At 40.6% G+C, this 23,823-nt stretch overlaps 1 long non-coding RNA gene across 1 annotated transcript; it reads left to right on the top strand.

The window, feature by feature from the left end:
- The first annotated feature begins 4,364 nt into the window (after positions 1-4,364).
- LOC120521582 lies at positions 4,365-23,485 on the top strand. The gene is made up of 4 exons (XR_005632159.1): positions 4,365-4,659; positions 8,267-8,330; positions 21,773-22,099; positions 22,438-23,485. It is a non-coding gene; the product is annotated as an uncharacterized LOC120521582 (long non-coding RNA).
- Positions 23,486-23,823: the final 338 nt, after the last annotated feature.

Here is a 23,823-nt window from a genome sequence, read left to right as displayed (position 1 = left end):
TTGGCGGATGGCTGAGAAGCTACCCAATCAGAGCATGTATTACATATTAAATAAAACTCCTCAATGATATACGTTTGCACATTTCAAAGCTCTAACAGCCCGTATTGATTTTTGATTGTTTGCATTTCTCTGCCCCTGACGAGGAGATGTGAGCAGAGGGGCTGTTTGCACAGAGGCTGTTTGCTTAGAAGATACGGACGCTCCTCTAAAAAATGCTGAAAGGACTACCTTCACATTGATCCCTTCACTGCGGCGGCTTTATTGCGGTGCTTCGTTTACTTAAAAGCACAACGGTCCTATTGATTTTTGTTTACTTTTGTCTCTCTCTGATATTCTCTGCTCCTGACGGCGCTCCTTTGAAGAGAAGATATATTTGCATTCTTTTAATTGTGAGAAAGAACTGTCATCTCTGTCTTGTCATGGAGCACAGTTGAAACTTTTGATTAAAGGGTGTTATTTAATGTCTAGAGGGCTCTAATAATGTTAAAATTGTATTTAGAAAGTCGCAAACAGGTTTTCTATGCTCTAACTGCGAAAATATTTATAAATAAAGATTTATAAATAAAGAATCCTACTTCGTGGAAATTCATTTATCTGTCTGGAGCGGATTAACCGCGATAAAAGAGGGTTTACTGTATAACTGTGCAGAGAGTATTTATAAACAGTGTGGGCGAGTTTCTAAGGGCCTAAAATATATAACAATAACCATACAAACATATGGTTTCTACTTCGCTGATTTTCACCTATCGTGGGGGGGTCTGGAACGCAACCCCCGCGATCGAGGAGGGATTTCTGTATATACATACATTTCTACATATATACACACACAAACACACACATAATATACACTCTTTGGGGTGCGAGCAACTGTTGCTGGGGGTGGCAGAATCCATCAAGGAAGAAAAATGAAAAACATTATTTGTACAAAATCTTAATTTATTTATCCATTCCTAAATAATTAAATGGGCAGGCTATTTTGTATCAGTGCAATACGCTGTTTGTTAAAACGGATGACTCCCGCTCTTATGTGCAAGTCTGCGTGGATATTATGAACTATCGTATCTGTTCAAGTTCTATTTAAATTTTAAATAGAAGGAATTTTTTATTTAGTTGACAGAAATATCTTTGGTAGGAATGTAAGTTAAATGTAGGCATCATTGCATACATTTTTCTTGACCATACAAATGTAAAGATTCAATTCACCTTATATTCCAACCAAAGATATTTGTGTCGACTAAATCAGGGGTGTCAAACTCAATTACACAGGGGGCCAAAATCCAAAACACACTTTAGGTCGCTGGCCGAACAGGATAAACATTTATTGAACACACTAAAACTAAACTTTTAAAACTTTTAAACTTTTAAAACTTAACTTTTTTGAACATAAATAAATGAATTAAAACAGACAGGAATATTATTCCGGAATAAATCAACTCAAACCTTAAATAACTTATAATATTTTGCTCTCCATAAAAATATATCCTGTCAAAATTAAACAAGTTAGAAATAAAGTAAACGTTAAAAGAACAAACATTCAAATTTCTTTACTCTTATGTAATTTAATATAAAAAGTAAACTTAAATTTTAAATATCCTGAAAGATTTTGCTCTCCATAAAAATATATCCTGTCAAAATTATCCAAATTCAAATATGAACATGGTGCATAACAAAACCTGGAAATATAAATAAAATGTGTTCTTTTCAGCAATAACAAATCAAATCATTCAGTTGTCTTTGCTCAGATGTCATTTTATCAGAGCTGGACGCCTGGCATCTTTTTTTGGCCACAAGTTCGTTTCTGTTTGGTGTGAAGTTCTGTGTTGTGGAGATTCTCAGGATGGACTGCAGGTGTTCATCAGTGAGGCGACTCCTGTGTGCTGTGTTGTTAGTCTTCATCACTGAGAAGAGCTTCTCACACAGATATGTGCTACCAAACATGCACAAGGTTCGAGCCGCATGTTGACGAAGCTGGAGCATTTGTGCGGGAATGGAGTGAATAAACTGTGCGGGCCCTGCAGTATCGTACTTTGCCTTCAGTGTGCCATTACACTGCAGCTCAGTCACCTCCATCTGAATCTGCACAGGTGCAGTTTCCACATCGACGGCAAATGGGTTGCGAAACAATTCAAAATTCTTTTTTTGTTCTTCAAAGTCACCAAAGTGCCGTGCGAACTCAGCAAAGTGCGTATTTGGGAACACCGTTGTGCCGACTTGGTTCAACATTACTTGGCAACAGGGAAAGTGGGGCAAGTTGCACTGGTGCATTTGTGTCTCCCATAAAAGTAGCTTCACTTGAAATCACTTTGTGATTCTACACGGGTAAAAACGTCTGCTGAAGTGTCAGATTCTTCTTTAACTCTTCCGCTTTCTGTATCTTGTGCATTGCACTCAGGTCTTTCAAGTTATCCTGATGTTTTGTCTCATAGTGCCGTCTTAGATAAAATTCTGTAATTACAGCCACATTAGCTCCACAAATGAGACACACGGGTTTACCGGCAATGTCAGTAAACATATACTCAGTCTCCCGTCGGTTTTTAAAGTTGTCGCCTTGTCATATGAGCTTCACCTGTGATGACTAATGGATCAATTAGGTCTCGGGTGTGTATAAAAAGAACCTCAGTACACTAGACCTTCACATCAACTGCAGCTAGACTTCTGCAAACCTGCCTAAGATTCACCCTGAGACTAAAGTGTTGATTATCAAGAGGCTGAAGACTAAATCCACTGCTGATGTGGCAAACACCTTCAGTGTGTCTCAGCATCAAGTTCAGAGGATAAAAAAAATTTGAAGAGACTGGAGACGTTTTTGACAAGCCCAGGTCAGGAAGACCCCGCAAGACAACTGCTCGAGAGGACCGTTTGTTGGCTCGAAAATCCAAGGCCAGCCCATTTTCCTCTGCAGCAGAGCTCCACGAGACCTGGTCACCTGAAGTCCCTGTGTCAACCAGAACAGTTTGTCGGATTCTGTCTCGAAATGGCCTCCACGGTCGAATCAGTGCCCATAAGCCAGCACTAAACAAAAGACAATTGAAAAACCGTGTGGCATTTGCCAAGGCCCACAGCCTGCTAAAAGGATGGACGCTGGAAAAGTGGGAGAAGGTCTTCTGTTGAATTACACCACAGTCACCGCAAATATTGCAGGAGACCTACTGGAACCCGCATGGAGCCGAGATTTACCCAGAAAACAGTGAAGTTTGGTGGAGGCAAATTCATGGTCTGGGGTTACATCCAGTATGGGGGTATGCGAGGGATCTGCAGGGTAGAAAGCAACATCAATAGTCTAAAATACCAAGAAATCTTAGCTACCTCTTATATTCCCAACCATAAAAAAGGCCAAATTCTGCAGCAGGATGGTGCTCCATCGCATACTTCCATCTCCACATCAAAGTTCCTTAAAGCGAAGAAGATCAAGATGCTCCAGGATTGGCCAGCCCAGTCACCAGACATGAACATCATTGACCGTATGTGGGGTAGGATGAAAGAGGAAGCATGGAAGATGAAACCAAAGAACATTGATGAACTCTGGGAGGCATGCAAGACTGTTTTCTTTGCTATTCCTGATGACTTCATCAATAAATTGTATAAATCCTTGCCAAACCGCATGGATGCTGTCCTTCAAGCTCATGGAAGTCATACAAGATATTAAATTTGGATCTCACAGCACCACTACTTAATTTGCTGACATATCTTTGGATTTGCAGTAAAGTTGTTCATTTTCTGTATAGGCGACAAAACTTTTGTCTTGTCCAAATTTGACCTTTCTGTCTTGATTAAATGATGAATCTTTTTTCAGTGAAACTAATTTATTTCAGTGCATTAAACATCATTTGGGAGGGCTTTAGCTTTTCATATGAGCTATTTCTAACACCAGTTGATTAATTAAAAGTCAGGTTAATAGCAGGAGTTTCTACAAAATAGAGAAGCGACAAGACTGTATGCATTTGCATCAGAGAAGTACTTCATTAGGACTATTGTTTGGTGAAATGGGACATTTGAACTTGCTGTATTTTTTTTTTTCATTACAATTTAAATTTATTAGGAGTCGGAGTCTGTACATTTTTGCCGTTCCCGACTCCATAGCCCTGGTTTTGTCCACTCCTTTGAACTTTTTTTGTTTAATAAAGATGTCTTTTTAGTTCATTAGGGCCTTTTTCTTGCATTTTATGATTAAGTGATGCTAGGAGAACTCTCCCTGTCACTTTCATCCTGAAATCCTCTCCTGATTGAATATCTTGGACATAATTTGAATTTGTGCCCCAACGTTTCCATTTTCTTTTTGTTAAGTTTTTGACTCATTTGGTGTACTTTAAAGCAGCTCATTGTCTCTCTTTGACTTTAGTTTGTTTCTTTTATTTCAGCTGATGACTGCCATCACTGGGGAGGCGGTTGACATTCCCCGCTCTTTGAACGCTTCTTAAAGAAAGAGGACATTTCATTTGAATGGGCAACTTCTGAAGGGCTCATCATTCATACATGTATCAATGGAGAGGACCATCTGGAAAATCGGGACCCCCAGCTTCATATCGGGACTGGCACATGGCAACTTTTCCCAGAGGCTGTCTGATGTGTCAGTCAGTGATGTGCTGGAGTTTGTACGTCGTTACGGCAGAGCCGAGGGGCACAGCTGACGTCTGTCTGAGAACTGTCTTCAGATCGCAGGTAAGCAAGTCTGACCATGTAAGTACTGCACGTCCTGTGGCCATCAAGCTTGGTGTTCTTGAAATAGCGGAGCCTGTGACCTGCCTGCTGTGTGTTTGATTGTGATGTATGACTAACAGGAGGAAGAAGAAGAAGAACAAGACTGTGTGCCAGACAAACGCAGCAGCAGTTGTTGTTTGTCTTTATTATGTGCATCACAGTGTTTGGTGGACGTCATCATCACACGCAGTGAGCGTTACGATATTTCATTTTCATAGACCTGTTGCTAACCAATGCAAATCTAAGCCTAGCAGTGCCACAAACCAGTAATGTGTGCTGCGCAGCTCCCATTGTCCTACTTCCTTATTCTCACATCTTAAATATTTTTGAAACACCATTATGTGTCCCATTCACTTTTAGAATACTATATTATTTTTCTCAGCCCAATGTGTTTAGTTCATCTATTTTCCTGTTCCACCCTGGCTCCTGTAGGTGTTTTAACAGTGGAAGTGGTAGATCTAAATATATAGCAAAAAACATTTTGGCTAAGATGCTACTAAACGAATGTGGGAATGATTTGATATTTTAGTTAATGCTGCTGATTTAACCCTTAAAGTCACATTGCTGTGTTCAGACTGAAGTGCGATAGAAAGTTACAAGGACAGAAGGGGTGACACAAGGAGGTCATTTAGCCAGTCTCCTTACATTGGCTGGTGAGCCTGACTCATTTTGTTTGTTATGCAAGGCTAATGTTCTGTACTGAAGTCTCACTCCTTTCCTTTCCTTGTCAAATTTTGTAATATTAGTAAGTTTGTCCTAAGTTGTGTTACTGAGGTTGCAGAGGGGATGTGGGGCAATTCTTTATGTCCTTTTGAGGTGGTTGTGGTCATTTGGAGCATGATGTCCACGTCCAAAGTGACAGGCAAGAAAGAAAAAGTAAAATGAAGTGTCAGGTTTGTGAACCTAAATAAAGAAGAAAAGATAAACGCAGGGAGAGAGCACAAAGCTTGAAGAAGCAGATGTAAAACAGCAGACGTATAGCCCCTCTGTCAGCCCACCTGTTAAAGCTCCTTCTGTTCGATCTGGTCCACATGGGGTCTTGCAGGGCCATAGACTACTTGAGCAGCACCACTAGTCCATCTGTGAGCCCACTTGTGTGTAAACCCATTTTCATATGCAATTCTTATTCTAATAATAATAGTAATAATTCTTGTTATTGTCAAGTACTCTGTTGAGCAGTCACTGCGGCACATAAAAACAAAAGTACAAGCACTTGAAACCTGAACCTCATTCTTTTGCTGAACAATTGTCTTAGCTTTGAAACAAAAACTATTCGTTACCAAGTGAAGTCTTCGAATGTATGCTGGGAATCAGTTGGGCATTGGTCATTTTGGTAGGCTGTGAAGACGATAGGGAAAGCTGAAAATCATGGAATATGACATTTTAACTGAAAGATTGTCCGCTTCAGTTTTAACAGCAAGGAAGTGAATGTTTTGTGCATCTTCTCTGAAAGTTAGCCTTATTGTCAGCCCAGGGAAAGGTTTATTTTTTGAAGGCCATATAATTGTTTAGCATATGCGTTGTTCTTGTTTAATTCCTCAGAGTCATTGTGTGTGTCATCCAATGGAAGTGGGTTTTCAAACTGTGACCATCTACACAAAGGAAACAACATAATTAATGTGCATAGATAACTTTGAAGAGTTTTAATATCATAAAATCTATGGCGGTTGCACTGATATTATACATTGATAGAGGCCCCTGATGTTATCAGTCAGACATTAGTGCTGATTCTCTACCCACTTAGCTGCATCTTTTAAGAGAATGTGCTGCTTATTTTTGAGTACTTTCTCTTTAAAGTTTGGTCAAAGTTACAGCTAGCTGGTCATCTAAGACCAACGTATGGTCAGTGAAGTCCACAGAGTAAGTTATCTGAAAGGCTTCACTATTGGCTATCAGCATTATAGGGGAAAGCTGAATGACCGCTCAAAATAACCAATCGGATCCTTACAGTAAGATGGCGGATGGTTGGTGCTGATTCTACAGTATAATGAGGGTGAGAGAAATGTAACAGGGTAGACAATACACTCTTTATACCAAGGACATACTGACATGAAACCTACCATGTACCAGCTATAGGTATGGGTTTGGTCCACAATGTCCAAACACATTGAGGGAGATTTTAGTACTTGTCCAGCCTGTCAGTATTATCTGTACTATCACAGGATGAAATGATGGCAAAAACCAATAAATGAGTCTTAATGAATAATCTGAAGTCAATAAACTGTCAAAACTAAAAAGTGTGCATTAAGGGCTTTTAAATTAAGAATCTGCAAGCTTCAAGAAATGCTTACACATGATGCCAGCCAAAAATAATGTCACGCTTTTCACATTGTGTGATGACACGTTCAGGGCCCGACCCTGACAATGACAAGTTATGTTATAGTAACAGGTACCAAAAGTGTCAGCGCAGCAGAAATTTGAAAACATGATGGCAAAATAAAATCAGTCCAGAGACCAAAATGAAAGGTGAAAAAGGTCTATGTGCATCAATCCCTCCCGAAGCAGTCCAGAAAAGAAAAATGTATTAAACCCAGGAAAAATTGGGCAAATATGAACATTCTTTACATGTCTGGTGACATACATGGCAGGCACTTGCTTCCAGTTCTGTATTAGAAACTCCTGCAGAGCAGCTTGACAGCATCAATCAAGAGTTCTCCAGTACACCCATGAAGGGAAAAGGTAAGGAGCCAACTGCCACCGCACTAGGGCCTGCTCAGGTGCCGTCACCTGCCTTTCTACACATTAGCCAGCTACAGTGGAGTTTCTTATGCAACAATGAGCCGACTCTTGTGATGCTGGCTACACCATCAGAGTCCATGTGTTATGCTGACGGACATAATTAACAGTTGTTCTTTGTGTTTGTCTTTTTATGTTTTCTGGGGCCCCTTCACGGCCAGCCCATATATTTATAATACATGTCAAAACGTTAAAATTAACTGTAAATGTGTGAAACGTTGAGTCATCCTGAATTTCCTAGTCAGACTCCCCTAGATGGTGTTGCCTTTGATTGAATAGGCAGGTCCAGACCCCAGAAGTGATGCCATAGGTGGAATAGTGTCGATCTTCCTTCCTGCAGATGGAGGAGGAGAAGAGAGAATGTTATCGCACAGCACCACCTCATTTCTCGTCGGTGTATCACAATAACGCAAGCCCTTGACACTAGATTTGCCAAAGCATATGAAAAAACTCATAAGCCTGGCCTACCTTAAATCCCTTTGCACCTCTCTGTCAGCATCTTTTGTCTTGTAAATGTGTCAATAAGCACAAGCAGCAAACAGCCAGCTATACCATACAACCCCCGAAACTAGAAAGGGCAAGAAGTTCTCCCAGTTCCAGCCTTGATTGTCTGGGAGTGAGCTACTTACAGTTGTATAGAGTAAATAATTTCATGTGTAATTTTCATGTGTGTTCCATGTACATGTCTGAACTAGTGTGGTGCTGAAGTGTCACCTGTTGCATGGCTGCACTCAGGTCCTAATCTGGGATCCTGAGTTGGTTTGTCATGTGGTGTCTGCTCCTAACTCCTCTCTCTCTCTCTCTCTCTCTCTCTCTCTCTCTCTCTATTCAGGATGGAACAGAACACGTGAACTTAAGTCACATTATTAAGAAGGATAGACAGGATAGAAAAGGAGGTGGGTTTGCTGTTTATGCCAGACAGGATTTAAATGTAAGTCCTCTTCAGTTGGATGATTAGCCCCATCTTAGTGAGGACATCTGGCTTCACCTGGAAAATATTAGGGAAACCGGTCTTATTTTAGGAGTGTGTTGTAGACCACCCAATTCAGACAGTAATTTCAACACACATCTCTTTAGTAATATCAAAAAGGCAAGTTTACAGGGGGATATTATAGTCATGGGGGACTTTAATTATCCAAATATTAACTGGGATAACCTTGCAGATGGAGGAGCACAAGAGCAGGAGTTTTTAGAAGTAATCAGTGACTGTTTTATAACACGGCATGTTAAAACACCAACACGGGGTGAGGCCTGTCTGGATTTAGTATTTTGTAATAATCAGGATAGAATTGAAGGGGTAGAGGTGATTGGACCACTAGGGTCACGTGACCAGAATGGAATACACTTCTCAGTATTTTGTAAGATTGCAGATGCAAAGACTAAAATTGTTAAGTTGAGCTTTGGGTAGGGCTAATTTTAAGCAGATGTGACAAAGTCTAAGTAGGATAGACTGGGATAAGCTTTTAAATGTGGAGACAGTCAAGGAGCAGTGGAACAGGTTTAAAAATGTTTTACATGTAATGCAGGACAGATACAGACCTAAATTTGGAATTAATAGGAAACTTATAAAAATTCCACAGTGGATTAATAAAGAGTTAAAAATGAAGCTGCAAAGGAAAAAACTGCTTTATAAGGCATATAAGACTAATGACTGCAAAGTGAATCGTAGAGAGTATGAGAACATGAGAGCAACCATCAAGAAGGATATCAGGGAGGCTGCAAGACAGTTGGAGAGGAATAGAGCAGATAAGGTGGAGGACGACCCTAAGAGATTCTTTAAATAGTAAGAGAACAGTCAAGGAGGAGGTCAAGTGCATTAGGAATAGTAAAGGGGAATTAAAAGATACAGACAGTAAAACAGCGGATGCCCTAAACTTACATTTGTCTGAGGTGTTTACAAGTCAGCAAGTGGATAACCTCAGGGCAGTAATAGGGACTACTAAGGAGGTACTGAGGGATTTGGAAATTGTAGAGGGAGAAGTGCTGCTCAGATTAAATAAGATGAAATCAAACAAATCACCAGGACCAGATAATGTTTATCCTTGTGTTCTTAAGGTGAGTCTAGTGAGTACAGATATAAACCCTTGACACATATTTATGAAGTCACTGAGCAATGGAGAGATTCCGAATGACTGGAAAATAGCAAATATCATCCCATTATATAAAAAGAGTGACAGGGCAGATCCAAGCAACTATAGGCCAGTAAGCCTAACATGCATCACAGGAAAATTAATGGAAGGAATTATTAAGGATAAGATTGAGCAACACGTGGCAAGGACAGGAGTTATTAGGGACAGTCAGCATGGGCTCGGAAGAGGGAGGTCGTGTTTTACTAACAGGCTGGAATTCAATGAGGAGGCAACAAAAGGACCAGAGTGGAGCAGATGATATTATTTATCTGGACTTTCAGAAAGCATTTGATAAGGTGCCACATGAGAGGTTGGGCATGAAATTAAAAGAAATGGCAGTTCAGGGTGATGTTTTTAGATGGGTGCAGAATTGGCTCAGACACAGGAAGCAGAGGGAGATGGTGTGAGGAACCTCATCATAACTGGCCGATAAGAGTAGTGACCAGCAGGAGGCAGTGCAGGGCCGTTGCTATTTTTAATATACAGTGCATCCGGAAAGTATTCCCAGCGCATCACTTTTTCCACATTTTGTTATGTTACAGCCTGTTGTGATGTGGGATTTTGCATATAACTTGATAAATGTTTTGTATGCCTTTATTTATAATTTAGGCAAACCAATGTAATTCAGAGGTATTCGTGTTTGCCTTACCCACCCCCTTTTTACAACTGTCTCTTTGTAATTTTATGACAGGATTTGGGGGGATGTCTTAAACCAGTTTTCCCCCCACACAAAGCCAGGTTAGCTTAACATATGGTCTTGGGGGGGTTGAGGTGTTAAATGTACTATTTCTCTCATTGGTCTGAGATATGGCTGTTTGGAATTGGCTTGTCTCAGAGGCCTTTAAGTACCATGATGTCCTATTGGTTCTAGGAATTGGAGAGAACATCTATAAATGTACTTGCTCAACCACAATCTCTCTCTCTGACCCACATATGATGAAGAAGCATCTCTCTTGCTAACCTGTGATGATGAAGACAACACAATGAAGAGCACAGCTCAGCAGCCATATTGAACAGACATGTGGCTGAAAGCTGAGCACCAACGATGCCTTAACTAGAGACATTTTAATTAACTGCAAGTCTGTGTGCCACCTGAATTACACACCACCATTTTATCAGGTTGTATGGTTGCCAATATTCAAATGTACTTTGCATTTTGTTATTATTTATGAATATTATCAGTAATACATTATTTTATGTGTAACTTAACTCCTGCTTGTCTTTTTACTACATCTAATTGCCTGAGGTTATAGATATAGAAGGGAAGGTGGGGATAAGTTATATACAGTGGTAAGTCTGTGAGATTAGGCATTCTAAGGCTACATATTAATAATACAATAGGGGAAAGTAGAGCAATATATATTACTCTACCAAGATAAAACAATTGGCGTAGTCGGGTAGGATTTTGGGGTAACCAAGTTTTGCACCCTGTTTGCAAATACTGTTTTGATGTATGTGTTTGTTTATGCATGTGAATTTTAGGGCACCCAGTGTACAAATGCGGTGGAAGTAAAACATTGTTTGGTTGCTGAATGGAATATAACCATCAAAGTGTAGAGACTTCATGTGTGTCACAAGGACACCCGCATGTTTGTTAGTACTGGTGGTAGTGAGTCCCTAATTAAAGTGCTAAGGGTTAATCAGCGTATGTGTGTCATTCATGGAGGTCTGTGTGTGTGTTTATCTGTGTGTTTGTGTGTGTGTGTTCATCTTAAAGTGCAACAGTAGACCAACCCGATAACGAACTTGACGAGAACCCTTATCCTTGAGGAAACAGGTAAAAGGGCAAGTGGAGGGAAATACCACGATAATACATTTTGGCGCTGCGGCAGAGTTAACGGAGTAATCATGTGTTGCATTTTGTGTGTTTGGTTTCACTTTTCGAAGACAGGGATGGATCGTCCACAGGCGGCAAATATGCTGTAATCGCATGCTGGCATACAGCCGGCACATGTCAGTGTGCATCAACATTTGAAAAGTTTTTTAGGTATACGGTAGAATAAGCTGTTACTGCTGTGTTTTCTCCGCTAAAAACGGAGGCAGCAGCAACAACTTTAACGGCAACGGGTGTAGAGAGTGAAGAATCGCAGGCCGTTGCGCTAGTCAAAGACGCAGAGAAGCCGTCTCTGCATAAAGTGGAGGCAAAGTCTGCTAAAATAGAAAACATACACTTGTCTGCTGGTCAGACAGGTTATGTATTGTTAATTATTATAAAGCAGTTATTTGTGGAGGCAAGACAGATGAGAAATAGATGGCCAAAAAGCCGCAAGCAGCTAGCAGTACACGTAGAAATGTATAAAGAGAATGCCACACAGATTAAGCAACGATCGCTCAGTGTTAAAGTGTGTGCTTTGATTGAGAAACAGGAGAGAAATGTAGGAGAACTAAGTTTGTCGCAGATTGCTGCACTCTCATATCTGCTTGCTGATAAGAGAGCCGCTTTTGTTGAAAGGCAAGGACGAGCAGCTCTTACGCTGCACACCGGAGCGCAGTTTATAGCAGAGCAGATTGCTGATGGGACAGGAGGCAGTCACTCAAGTATGCTGGTTGTTGTGCAGGAGAAACAGGCAGAGGTGTTTTATGATAGCGAGGCGAGCGGCTTGCAGCAGCAGGCAGCAGCAGTTTTCAGGTCTCAGCGAGGGGTGGAAAGAAAACCCCCTGAGGCCAGCGCTTTAAAGATGGTCCCCTGCAACTGAGATAAGCGGAGTGAGAGTGTAGACCTGCCCAAACTGACCGTTGTTTTAAGGAAAAAAGCACGTTTTTACATTTAACACTGAAGTAGCATTGATCCTGATAACTTTAAAGGTGAACAGCTGTTACAGGCTATAGGGCAGTGAAACATCCAGCAACAGCAGTAGAAATGAAGCTGGTTATTAGTAACACACCTTTCAAAGCCCATGTTGATTAGTGCTGCTTAGAAAACAAAATTTACTGTCTATTGATTGGTGTTACAAGCAGCACGTTCATATTGGGGAATAAGAAAATGGAAGGCAGTGGCTTACCATCCAGTTTCTGGCATGTAGAACAAAGGGGTGAAAAATGTAGTTAGAGAGCTGAGTTGAAAGCTGTTGCTTTGATAGTAAGAAGGACATACTGAAAGGCCTGTTGTGATTCACACTAACAGCTGGATAGTTTTTAAGGTCTTTGTTACATAAGCACCAAAGCAGGAAGAAAGACAGGTGCCACATATTTGTTAAGTCTGTCTAGTAGGTAAAGAGCTCTAGGAGTATTTGTGAAGCAGGGACAGAAGGCAGACATTTTAATAAAATATGTGAGCACTCTCTCTTCTCTCAATTAGAAATGAATATTATTTCATTCACTCTGGTTGTGGACAAAGTATGGCAAGTTGCAGCACTATTAATAATTACACCTGATAACAAGGTCTGGATTAATAGTCTAGGAAGAACATCATCCAGAAAATGAGAAACAGTGGCTGCTAGAAAAAAGGACAAAAGACTTGATTTGACTGAAAGCCAGAAAAATACTGTTTTGCATCCATTTCTACAGACTTTATTAGAACCAGAATGAACTGTTTATGTTTGGACTGAATTTGTGTGCGACAAAGTTTTTATACTATGACCTGAAGCAAGCATCAGAATCCTGCTGAAAGAGGCCAAGGGACTGCATCATCATCATCACCACCATTGTCGAGCACTGGACTGAGGACAAGACACCTGGACACTGAGAGACAAAAGCTAAGTGTTCTCTTCCATAAGCACATACCATGGGATGTACTGCATGCAGAGGGAAGCTGGTTTCTAAGGGCAAGACAGGGTAGTTTAGGACACATTTGTAGGGATTTCATAGGACCCAAAGGGAGAACAATGATCAAGACAATCAAGAAGACTATGAGGGAATCACTTTGTCCAAAAGGCCTAGACAGATAGGTTATGCCTTATTTAGCATTTGTTTTAATTTTGTGTAGCCTGTATATTGATGTGTATAGCCCACTAGACTAAACTAGGTGATTTAAAGTGATGTCCATTCTGGGGTGGGTTAAATGTCAATATAGTGTCTTGTGTTTTAATGGTCACTTTGAAACAGGCTATTTTCCTCCACCTTTTTGAGGCCCATTAGTTGGGGGTCATAGATATTCTGTGCTTTGTGGGTGATGGAAAGGTGTAAAGGGGCATGAGTGTAAGACCAGTGGTGGAAAATCAGTAAAGAGGCTTGTAATGTGCTAAGTGAGTACAAAGAGGGGGATAAATGGAGTGCTGGATGTCCTAAGGATTATAATCATTGTCATTTAGAGGCAAGAAGCTGCACTGCAGGGAGCTGCACAACAGTATCTGTGACTGTGGAAGTGATGCTCCAGCAAGAAAGAAGGCAGCTAACATTCCTCTGGTGGTCCTCCAAAGAGTTGTGCTCAGGGTGCACTATAACATTTGCTACATTTAAAGGGGTGGCAAATGGCACCAAGTTCTGTGATTCCACCAGGCTGGTCCCACTCTAACTACAGCTGAGCTAACCACCACGCCACAAACCACCTCACACCTGGTGTGCCTTTTATGGCTACCATAGTTAGGAACTGGGGGAAGTGCATGTCTCAGAGGGAACCATAAAACCAGGAATATAACATAAGGAACTGGACATTAAAGCTAAATTAATTAGATACATTTCAGCTTTGAATTCTCAGGCAATTAGATGTAGTAAAAAGACAAGCAGGAGTTAAGTTACACATAAGATAATGTATTACTGATAATATTCATAAATAATAACAAAATGCAAAGTACATTTGAATATTGGTAACCATACAACCTGATCAAATGGTGGTGTGTAATTCAGGTGGCACACAGACTTGTAGTTACTTCAAATGTCTCTAGTTAAGGCATCATTGGAGCTCAGCTTTCAGCCACATGTCTGTTCAAAATGGCTGCTGAGCTGTGCTCTTCATTGTGTTGTCTTCATCATCACAGGTTAGCAAGAGAGATGCTTCTTCATCATATGTTGGTTAGAGAGAGAGATTGTGGTTGAGCAAGTACATTTATAGATGTTCTCTCCAATTCCTAGAACCAATAGGACATCATGGTACTTAAAGGCCTCTGAGACAAGCCAATTCCAAACAGCCATATCTCAGACCAATGGGAGAAATAGTACATCTTAACACCTCAACCCCCCAAGACCATATGTTAAGCTAACCTGGCTTTGTGTGGGGGATCAAACTGGTTTAAGACATCCCCCCAAATCCTGTCATAAAATTAACAGTCGTAAAAAGGGGGGTAGGGGCAAGGCAAACATGAATACCTCTAAATTACATTGGTTTGCCTAAATTATAAATAAAGGCATACAAAACATTTATCAAGTTATATGCAAAATCCCACATCACAACACTCCACCCCGATGAATGTTTTGTACAATGTCTTTATAAACAATGTCTTTAAATTTATTAAAGAGTATGTTGAATAACTTGTGCTTTGATTGGCAGTATTTGCTCTCCCAGTGTCAAAAGTTGTCCTTGACCATTTGTCCATTAGACATCTTCTTTATTTCAAAGACAATCTGAAGAACTTGGAAGTGCTCCTGATGACTTGTATCTGCTCCGGCTTGCTTCAACTCTTTCTGCAGTCTTCATATGTCATCAGATCTGGTGGTTCAAAATGAGACAAGTCCACACCTTCCACTAAACTAGCTCACTACAATTTAGTCTATTGTGTGAATTTTTACTCTGTACTTGTTCTCTGTCTGACTGCTAATTAGACGCCTGTCCAAACTATCTGTTTAAGCATATGCAGCTGTACAATTAACATCAAAATTTGAAAGGTAACATGCCACAGGTGCCAGTACAACCACTTCTGCCCAAGTGAGAGCACATGTGCCACTGCGTAAACTGTTCACAAACCAACATCTGTGGCCCCTCTGCACACATTTGGGGTTGACTTAGTTGCCTCTTGTGCTTTCCTACCCATGGTGCAACTCTTGACTGCCATCAGCCTTTACCAGTATAGGCTGGCATCACCACCATGAGACATCAAAGTTTTGCAACTCTCATCATTCCCCCGTAGGCCACCCCTAGCGTTGTTTGCTCACCATATGCATGCTCGTTGTGCTAAACACCTCAGTTCAGAATTGGCCCACTGGTCCTGTGCCTGTACCATAGCCGACAATCTCAGCAGGGCTTCCGTATTTTCCCAATTAGACTATACCTGAACATCGGAGCCCATATGTCTTGCAAATGTATCAGCTGCACCTGCTTTCCTGAAAAGTTCACCAATTTTCTTAGTATACATTTTCCTTAATAGTATTAATTATATTAATTATCCCACTTAATTAATTAATACCCAGAATGTATACTTTATGAGCACAAAAGTAATCCCCTTATTTTTGGCATTCCTAACTGTTTGTTCAGTTTCCACCCCTTGGAATATAAATTTGCTGCACTAATGAACAAACCTTTCCTTTTAAACTATAGCTATTGTGACTAGTCCTATTATTATTGCATGACTTGTGGACTTGTTACTCACTTAAACCCCAGTAAGTGTCTTTTTCTTGCTATCTCTTCAGTTCTTCTTCATGTCTTTGTCTTTTCTTTGTCTTTAGTCTTTACATGTTGTATCTTCTTTATTCTGCTATGTAAGCAGGTCTGCAAAATGGAAGGTGACAAAGCAGTTTCTGTCCATCTCATCTTCTTCTTATTGGTTAACCTGGTGCCAACATTCAAACTTTGCTTCAAGGCATTCATTGGAACAGATTGGCCACTATGGCCACACTGCCACTCTAATGTGCCAATGGTAACCCAATCTCCTGCATGGATTTTACTCTGCTAATTGCCTTCACTATTTATTACCTGCACCAAACCAAAGTCCATAAAAATCTTACTATAGAAGTAGCACTTTTACAGAAGGCCAGAAAATTGAAACAGAAATAACAGTTTTCCCTTTGCTGTCTTCCTGCGCCCTCCTTCTATTTTTTTTTTCATTACCTGTGTGTCCTTTTTTATTATATTGTAACTGCTACTGGAAAGTGTGGGCTAAAACCTCTCCAGAATCCAAGTGCTAAATACAGCATCGCTCCTAAAACTGACCTGTGCTCTTTACTAAAGACCAACTCACTTTTCTCCATTGTATTGCATGGAGATTCATAGGCTGTCTTTTTAAACAACTGGTCAGTCAGGTTTTGAATCACTGAACCTAAGTGTGTGTGCTTTTTAATTACTGCTGACCACAGCACAACTGTTAGGACCTTCACACCCCTGTGCATTCCTGACTTGCTAGCTGAGCTTCCTGCTGCACCATCACCCATCCTTTGTTCTTTGGCTTGTCCTGTTTCATTCAAACCAACTCCTAAACTGGTGCACTTTCTTTCCAACTCAGCCATTCTTGCACTAGCACATTCAGACCTTTCACACACAAGCACTTGAATTCCTTTCATTTCTATTGTTCTTTGTTTAAATCCCACACTTTCTTTATTCAGTATTCTTAAGCCAATATCCATTTCATGCCCTTTAGTCAATAATTGCCATTCACACTCACCAGCTCCTCTGCCTTCTATCTGATTTCCTTGTCCTAAATCAAATTTCAATGCAGCACTGGTTACCTTTCCTAACAGTGGTGAAATATCTATCAGTGTAGCATGCTCTTTAAATACTGGACAGGCCTCAGAATTACATGGAGATTGGGGTGCAATGGAGAATAATGGAACGAAACACCCTTGCTGTTTTCTCTTCCTTTCATCTCTCTTTTTCCTCACACTCACATTCCCACTCTTTATCTGAGCACACATCTGTCTCATGTAAGTCACCTACCCATGTTTTAGGGTTCCAGTCCGATCTGGTTACTACTGCCCTAACTTTCACCATGGGCGGTTTACATTTCTTTTTTCCACTTCTTTCACTGCTTTGTACTTTAGCAGTGGATGTTCTACATGCTAAGACTTCACAATTATCACACCAACTATTACATCTTTCAAAACTCTCACTCAACATTCCATTTTCACTTTCATTCACTTTGCTATTTTCTTCCTTATCATGATCTTCCTTATTACCAATAATACAAGCTAGTAAGCCTCTTATAACAGCAGCTGTCTTCTTTAAACCTGATCTCTGTTTTCTTGCTTTTAACCCTTCCAGCCCCCTTCCATTTTGTGGCACACTCAGCTCAGCTTCTGCTTTCTCTACCTGAACTACAGGTTTCCTAGCTTTGGCCTGCTTCCCTCTGCCACTCCTCTGGAAGATGGCTGACTTTAAAATGAACTTAGCCATTTCTAAGTCTATAATTTACTCTAATACAATTTGCCAAATTCGTTATGGGTTGGCCTACTTTTGCCCCTGTAAGCAAACATACACGTACATACACAAAGATCCTAAACGAATAAGTACCGTATGAATGACGAATGCATGTCCCATCACTCCCTAGCACTTTAATTAGGGACTCACTACCACCAGTACTAAGAAACATGCGGGTGTCCTTGTGACACACATGAAGTCTCTACACTTTGTTGGTTATATTCCATTCAGCAACCAAACAATGTTTTACTTCCACCGCATTTGTACACTGGGTGCCCTAAAATTCACATACATAAACAAACACATACATTAAAACAGTATTTGCAAACAGGGTGCAAAACTTGGTTACCCCAAAATCCTCTACTACGCCAATTGTTTTATCTTGGTAGAGTAATATATATTGCTCTACTTTCCCCTATTGTATCATTAATATGTAGCCTTAGAATGCTTAATCTCACAGACTTACCACTGTATATAACTTATCCCCACCTTCCCTTCTATATCTATAACCTCAGGCAATTAGATGTAGTAAAAGACAAGCAGGAGTTCAGTTACACATAAAATAATGTATTACTGATAATATTCATAAATAATAACAAAATGCAAAGTACATTTGAATATTGGCAACCATACAACCTGATAAAATGGTGATGTGTAATTCAGGTGGCACACAGACTTGTAGTTACTTCAAATGTCTCTAGTTAAGGCATCATTGGTGCTCAACTTTCAGCCACATGTCTGTTCAAAATGGCTGCTGAGCTGTGCTCTTCATTGTGTTGTCTTCATCATCACAGGTTAGCAAGAGAGATGCTTCTTCATCATATGTTGGTTAGAGAGAGAGAATGTGGTTGAGCAAGTACATTTATAGATGTTCTCTCCAATTCCTAGAACCAATAGGACATCATGGTACTTAAAGGCCTCTGAGACAAGCCAATTCCAAACAGCCATATCTCAGACCAATGAGAGAAATACCCCCTCAACCTCAACCCCCCAAGACCATATGTTAAGCTAACCTGGCTTTGTGTGGGGGAAAACTGGTTTAAGACACATCCCCCCAAATCCTGTCATAAAATTACAAAGAGACAGTTGTAAAAAGGGGGTGGGGAAGGCAAACATGAATACCTCTAAATTAAATTGGTTTGCCTAAATTATAAATAAAGGCATACAAAACATTTATCAAGTTATATGCAAAATCCCACATCACAACACAGCCTTATTCCAAAATGGATTAAATTCATTTTTTTCCTCAGAATTCTACACACAACACCCCATAATGACAACGTGAAAAAAGTTTACTTGAGGTTTTTGCAAATTTATTAAAAATAAAAAAACTGAGACATCACATGTACATAAGTATTCCCAGCCTTTGCTCAATACTTTGTCGATGCACCTTTGGCAGCAATTCCAGCCTCAAGTCTTTCTGAATATGATGCCACAAGCTTGGCACACCTATCCTTGGCCAGTTTCGCCCATTCCTCTTTGCAGCACCTCTCAAGCTCCATCAGGTTGGATGGGAAGCGTCGGTGCACAGCCATTTTAAGATCTCTCCAGAGATGTTCAATCAGATTCAAGTCTGGGCTCTGGCTGGGCCAGTCAAGGACATTCACAGAGTTGTCCAGAAGCCACTCCTTTGATATCTTGGCTGTGTGCTTAGGGTCGTTGTCCTGCTGAAAGATGAACCGTCGTCCCAGTCTGAGGTCAAGAGCGCTCTGGAGTAGGTTTTCATCCAGGATGTCTCTGTACATTGCTGCAGTCATCTTTCCCTTTATCCCGACTAGTCTCCCAGTTCCTGCCACTGAAAAATATCCCCACAGCATGATGCTGCCACCACCATGCTTCACAGTAGGGATGGTATTGGCCTGGTGATGGCGGTGCCTGGTTTCCTCCAAAGCGTGGTCCTGGCATTCACACCATAGAGTTCAATCTTTGTCTCATTAGACCAGAGAATTTTGTTTTTCATGGTCTGAGAGTCCTTCAGGTGCCTTTTGGCAAACTGCAGCCGGGCTGCCATGTGCCTTTTATTAAGGAGTGGCTTCCGTCTGGCCACTCTACCATACAGGCCTGATTGGTGGATTGCTGCAGAGATGGTTGCCCTTCTGGAAGGTTCTCTTCTCTCCACAGAGGACCTCTGGAGCTCTGACAGAGTGACCATTGGGTTCTTGGTCACCTCCCTGACTAAGGCCCTTCTCCCCCGATCGCTCAGTTTAGATTGCCAGCCAGCTCTAGGAAGAGTCCTGGTGGTTTCGAACTTCTTCCACTTACGGATGATGGAGGCTACTGTGCTCATTGGGACCTTCAAAGCAGCAGAAATTTTTCTGTAACCTTCCCCTGTCTCGGTGGTCTACAGACAATTCTTTTGACTTCATGCTTGGTTTGAGCTCTGACATGAACTGTCAATTGTGGGACCTTCTATAGACAGGTGTGTACCTTTCCAAATCATGTCCAATCAACTGAATTTACCACAGGTGGACTCCAATTAAGCTGCAGAAACATCTCAAGGATGATCAGGGGAAACAGGATGAACCTGAGCTCAATTTTGAGCTTCATGGCAAAGGCTGTGAATACTGTTCTTATGTACATGTGCTTTCTCAGTTTTTATATTTTTAATAAATTTGCAAAAATCTCAAGTAAACCTTTTTCACATTGTTATTATGGGGTGTTGTGTGTAGAATTCTGAGGAAAAAATTAATTTAATCAATTTTGGAATAAGGCTGTAACATAACAAAGTGTGGAAAAAGTGATGCGCTGTGAATACTTTCCAGATGCACTGTATATAAATGATTTTTTTGGGAATATAATTAACAAGCTGGTTAAGTTTGCAGATGATACCAAGATAGGTAGATTAGCAGATAATTTGGAATCCGTTATATCATCACAGAGGGACTTGGATAGTAGACAGGCTTGGGCAGATTTGTGGCAGATGAAATTTAATGTCAGTAAATGTAAAGAATTACACATAGGAAGTAAAAATATTAGGTTTGAATACACAATGGGTGGTCAGAAAATCGAGAGTCCACCTTGTGAGAAGGATTTAGGAGTCATAGTGGACTCTAAGCTATCGACTGGCAGACAGTGTTCAGAAGCCATTAAGAAGGCTAACAGAATGTCAGGTTATATAGCGCCTTGATGTGTGGAGTACAAGTCCAAGAAGGTTCTGCGTAGGCTTTATAACACACTGGTGGGGCCTCATCTTGAGTCTTGTGTGCAGTTTGGGTCTCCAGGCTACAAAAAGGACATAGCAACACAAGAGAAGGTCCAGAGAAGAGCGACTAGTCTTATTCCAGGGCTACAGGGGTTGAATTATGAGGAAAGATTAAAAGAGCTGAGCCTTTACAGTTTTAAGAAAAAGAAGATTAAGAGGTGACATGAATGTGTTTAAGTGTTTAAAATTAGGAAGGGAATTAGTACAGTGGATCGAGACTGTTATTTTAAAATGAGTTCATCAAGAACATGGGGACACATTGGAAACTTGTGAAGGGTAAACTTCACACAAACATTAGGAGGTTTTTCTTTACACAAAGAACGATAGACACTTGGAATAAGTGACCAAGTAGTGTGGTAACCAGTAAGACTTTAGGGACTTTCAAAACTCAACTTGATGTTTTTTTGGCAGAAATAACTGGATAGGACTGGTGAGCTGTGATGGGCTGAATGGCCTGTTCTCGTCAAGTGTTCTAATGTTCTAAAAACAGAACTCAGGTCATCCTCTTTGCAGAGCTAGATGGACATTCTATCATGGCCACCTCAGAAATGCACTACAACAGTACAATGTACAGAGCAAAACACACAAACAGAATACAGGACTATCACATACAGTATGAGGATACATATTTGTTCAAATACATCAAAACAGAGTAGAAACTAATGAATATAAATGAAAACCAACCATAGCTTGACTTCTGGCTTGCAAGAAGTAGCCTTTTACAGAAACTCCATATTTCTTACTGTTTTTCTTTCTTTCTTTTTTTTCTTTTTTCTTAATGAACAGGCACTTCATTCTTCGTTCCTTTAACATGAATAGTGACATCCATCCCATATTCAAGTGTTTGATGGCCAGAGTGGTTTGAGGGGCTGGTAACATCACTTCCAGAGATGCCCACCGAATCAACAGACTAATTAAAAGGGCAGACTTGGTTATAGGATGCACTTTGGACCCCCTGGAGGTCGTAGTGAAGAAGAGGATGAAAGCAAATCTGAGTGTCATTATGAACAATGCTACACATCCTCTCTGTGACACACACACAGAGAGGACTTTCAGGCAGTGAATCATTCAGCAGAAGTTTGTCAAACGCGACTGTTATACCAACATTAACATGTATGTATAGCACCTCACTGGGCACTTATTTTTCTTTCTTCTGCTGTGCATTTAGACCAATGCATGTGTGTCTATCTATCGTAACAAAGCACAAAGAAGTCTGGTAAAGGTTTGTGGCACCGTGGTATACCCCATGGAAGTGGAAGTAAGCAACATTTAAAAACAAAACACTCACACAAGTATGTCTTTTCAGATTGGACCCAACAAGTTGGCTGGCTCAAAATTGTGCTTAATCAGGCCTTATAGAGCCCAAGCAGGAAGGGGCAGGTCCAGGAGGGAGGGTGGGATGAAAGAAGTGATGTCAGAAATGATAGGCTTGTCAATCTTCCATCTCGCAGAGGGAAGATGAGAGAAGGCATTGCAGGACAGCGCCAACCCCTGTTTTGGCAGGTAATTACCATCACTAGAGTCCTTATATATTATGCGCATGCCCATGACATTATCTATTATATAGTGCCTTTCACATGGAGTTACAGGGTGTTGGATAGATAACCTTGTTCTTGGAATGAAGAAAGACCTGATTTGAAAAAAGGAACTGTGATATTTTACATATGTGTTTGCATAATTCATTAAAAGTAAAGTTGAAGGTTGAAGAACTGAAGTACCATGTCTATGACCTTCTGTTCTTTTCAGTGTGTGAAGAACTGGGCTCAGTCAGCTCTTCACCATCCCCAGAAACATGATGTGACACAATTTTAAAATATGAATCTTATGATTAAAGAAAGTCTCTGATAGTCCATCTTGTAGGGTGGATGAGTGATGATGTGAAAGTGTGACTGGGCTCGCCGACAGACTCTGTTTAGCTCAGTGCATAATGAGCTGGCGCGTGTTGGTTTATGATATTTTTTTTTTAATTGCTCTGTTCTAAGGTTATATATATGGTTATTGCACTTGAATGTCTGGGCATGTACTGAAATGCACCACTAGAGGGCAGCGAGTGCAGACAGAATATGCAAAGTTACATTTGTCCGCTGCAGTGCCAAGATCAGCCGGACAGATTGAGGGTTTTTTTTTTTTGTTTAAATAATATTTTTACTTTTTTTAAGTGTCTGTGAAGTTTTAACTTGTCCTTGGGGTCAAATCAAATGTCTGTCTGTCTAACTGAAGTTCCACTTTTGAGTACTGAAAAGAGAAGCAGAATAGCTTAGGGTTAGTAACAAATCATAACTATCATATTACTTATGTTAAATCATAACTATCATATTATGTTTTAGGTGCTGATGACTAACACCAGAGATGCAGTCTGTTCAGTTATTCAGCGGCTCTAGTCAGGGTGTGCTGAACTGAAGAAGTGAGTGTTCAGTTGGCAGTTGAAAGCTGAGACTGAAAGGACGCCTCTTCTAGTAGCAGGCAGACCAGTCCACAGTTTAGGGCCCTGTAACTAAATGCTCGACCTCCTAATGTTATTTTATTAATCCTTGGAATCATAAGCAGACCAGCGTCTTGAGATCTTAATGTCCTCTCTTGGTTTGTAACTAACGATAAGTTCAGATAAGTAAGCCAGACCTCGGCTATTTAAGGCTTCATAAGTTAAAAAGAGAATTTTGAAATCTGCCCTACACTTAACTGGGCGCTAGTGTAAGGATTTGAGAACTGGAGCTCTGAGCTGTCATTGTAACCCTTTTCTAGGTCAGCCAATAGTGTGCTGTCTGACAGAGTGAACAAATACGGCACACGATTCAGCCGCAATCTCTTCCGTATGTTTTCCCTTTCCAGTCTGTTGT

The sequence above is a fragment of the Polypterus senegalus genome, unplaced genomic scaffold (assembly GCF_016835505.1).
Source record: "Polypterus senegalus isolate Bchr_013 unplaced genomic scaffold, ASM1683550v1 scaffold_2309, whole genome shotgun sequence".
Taxonomy (NCBI): Eukaryota; Metazoa; Chordata; class Cladistia; order Polypteriformes; family Polypteridae; genus Polypterus; species Polypterus senegalus.
This window is presented reverse-complemented; position numbering and strand designations above follow the sequence as displayed.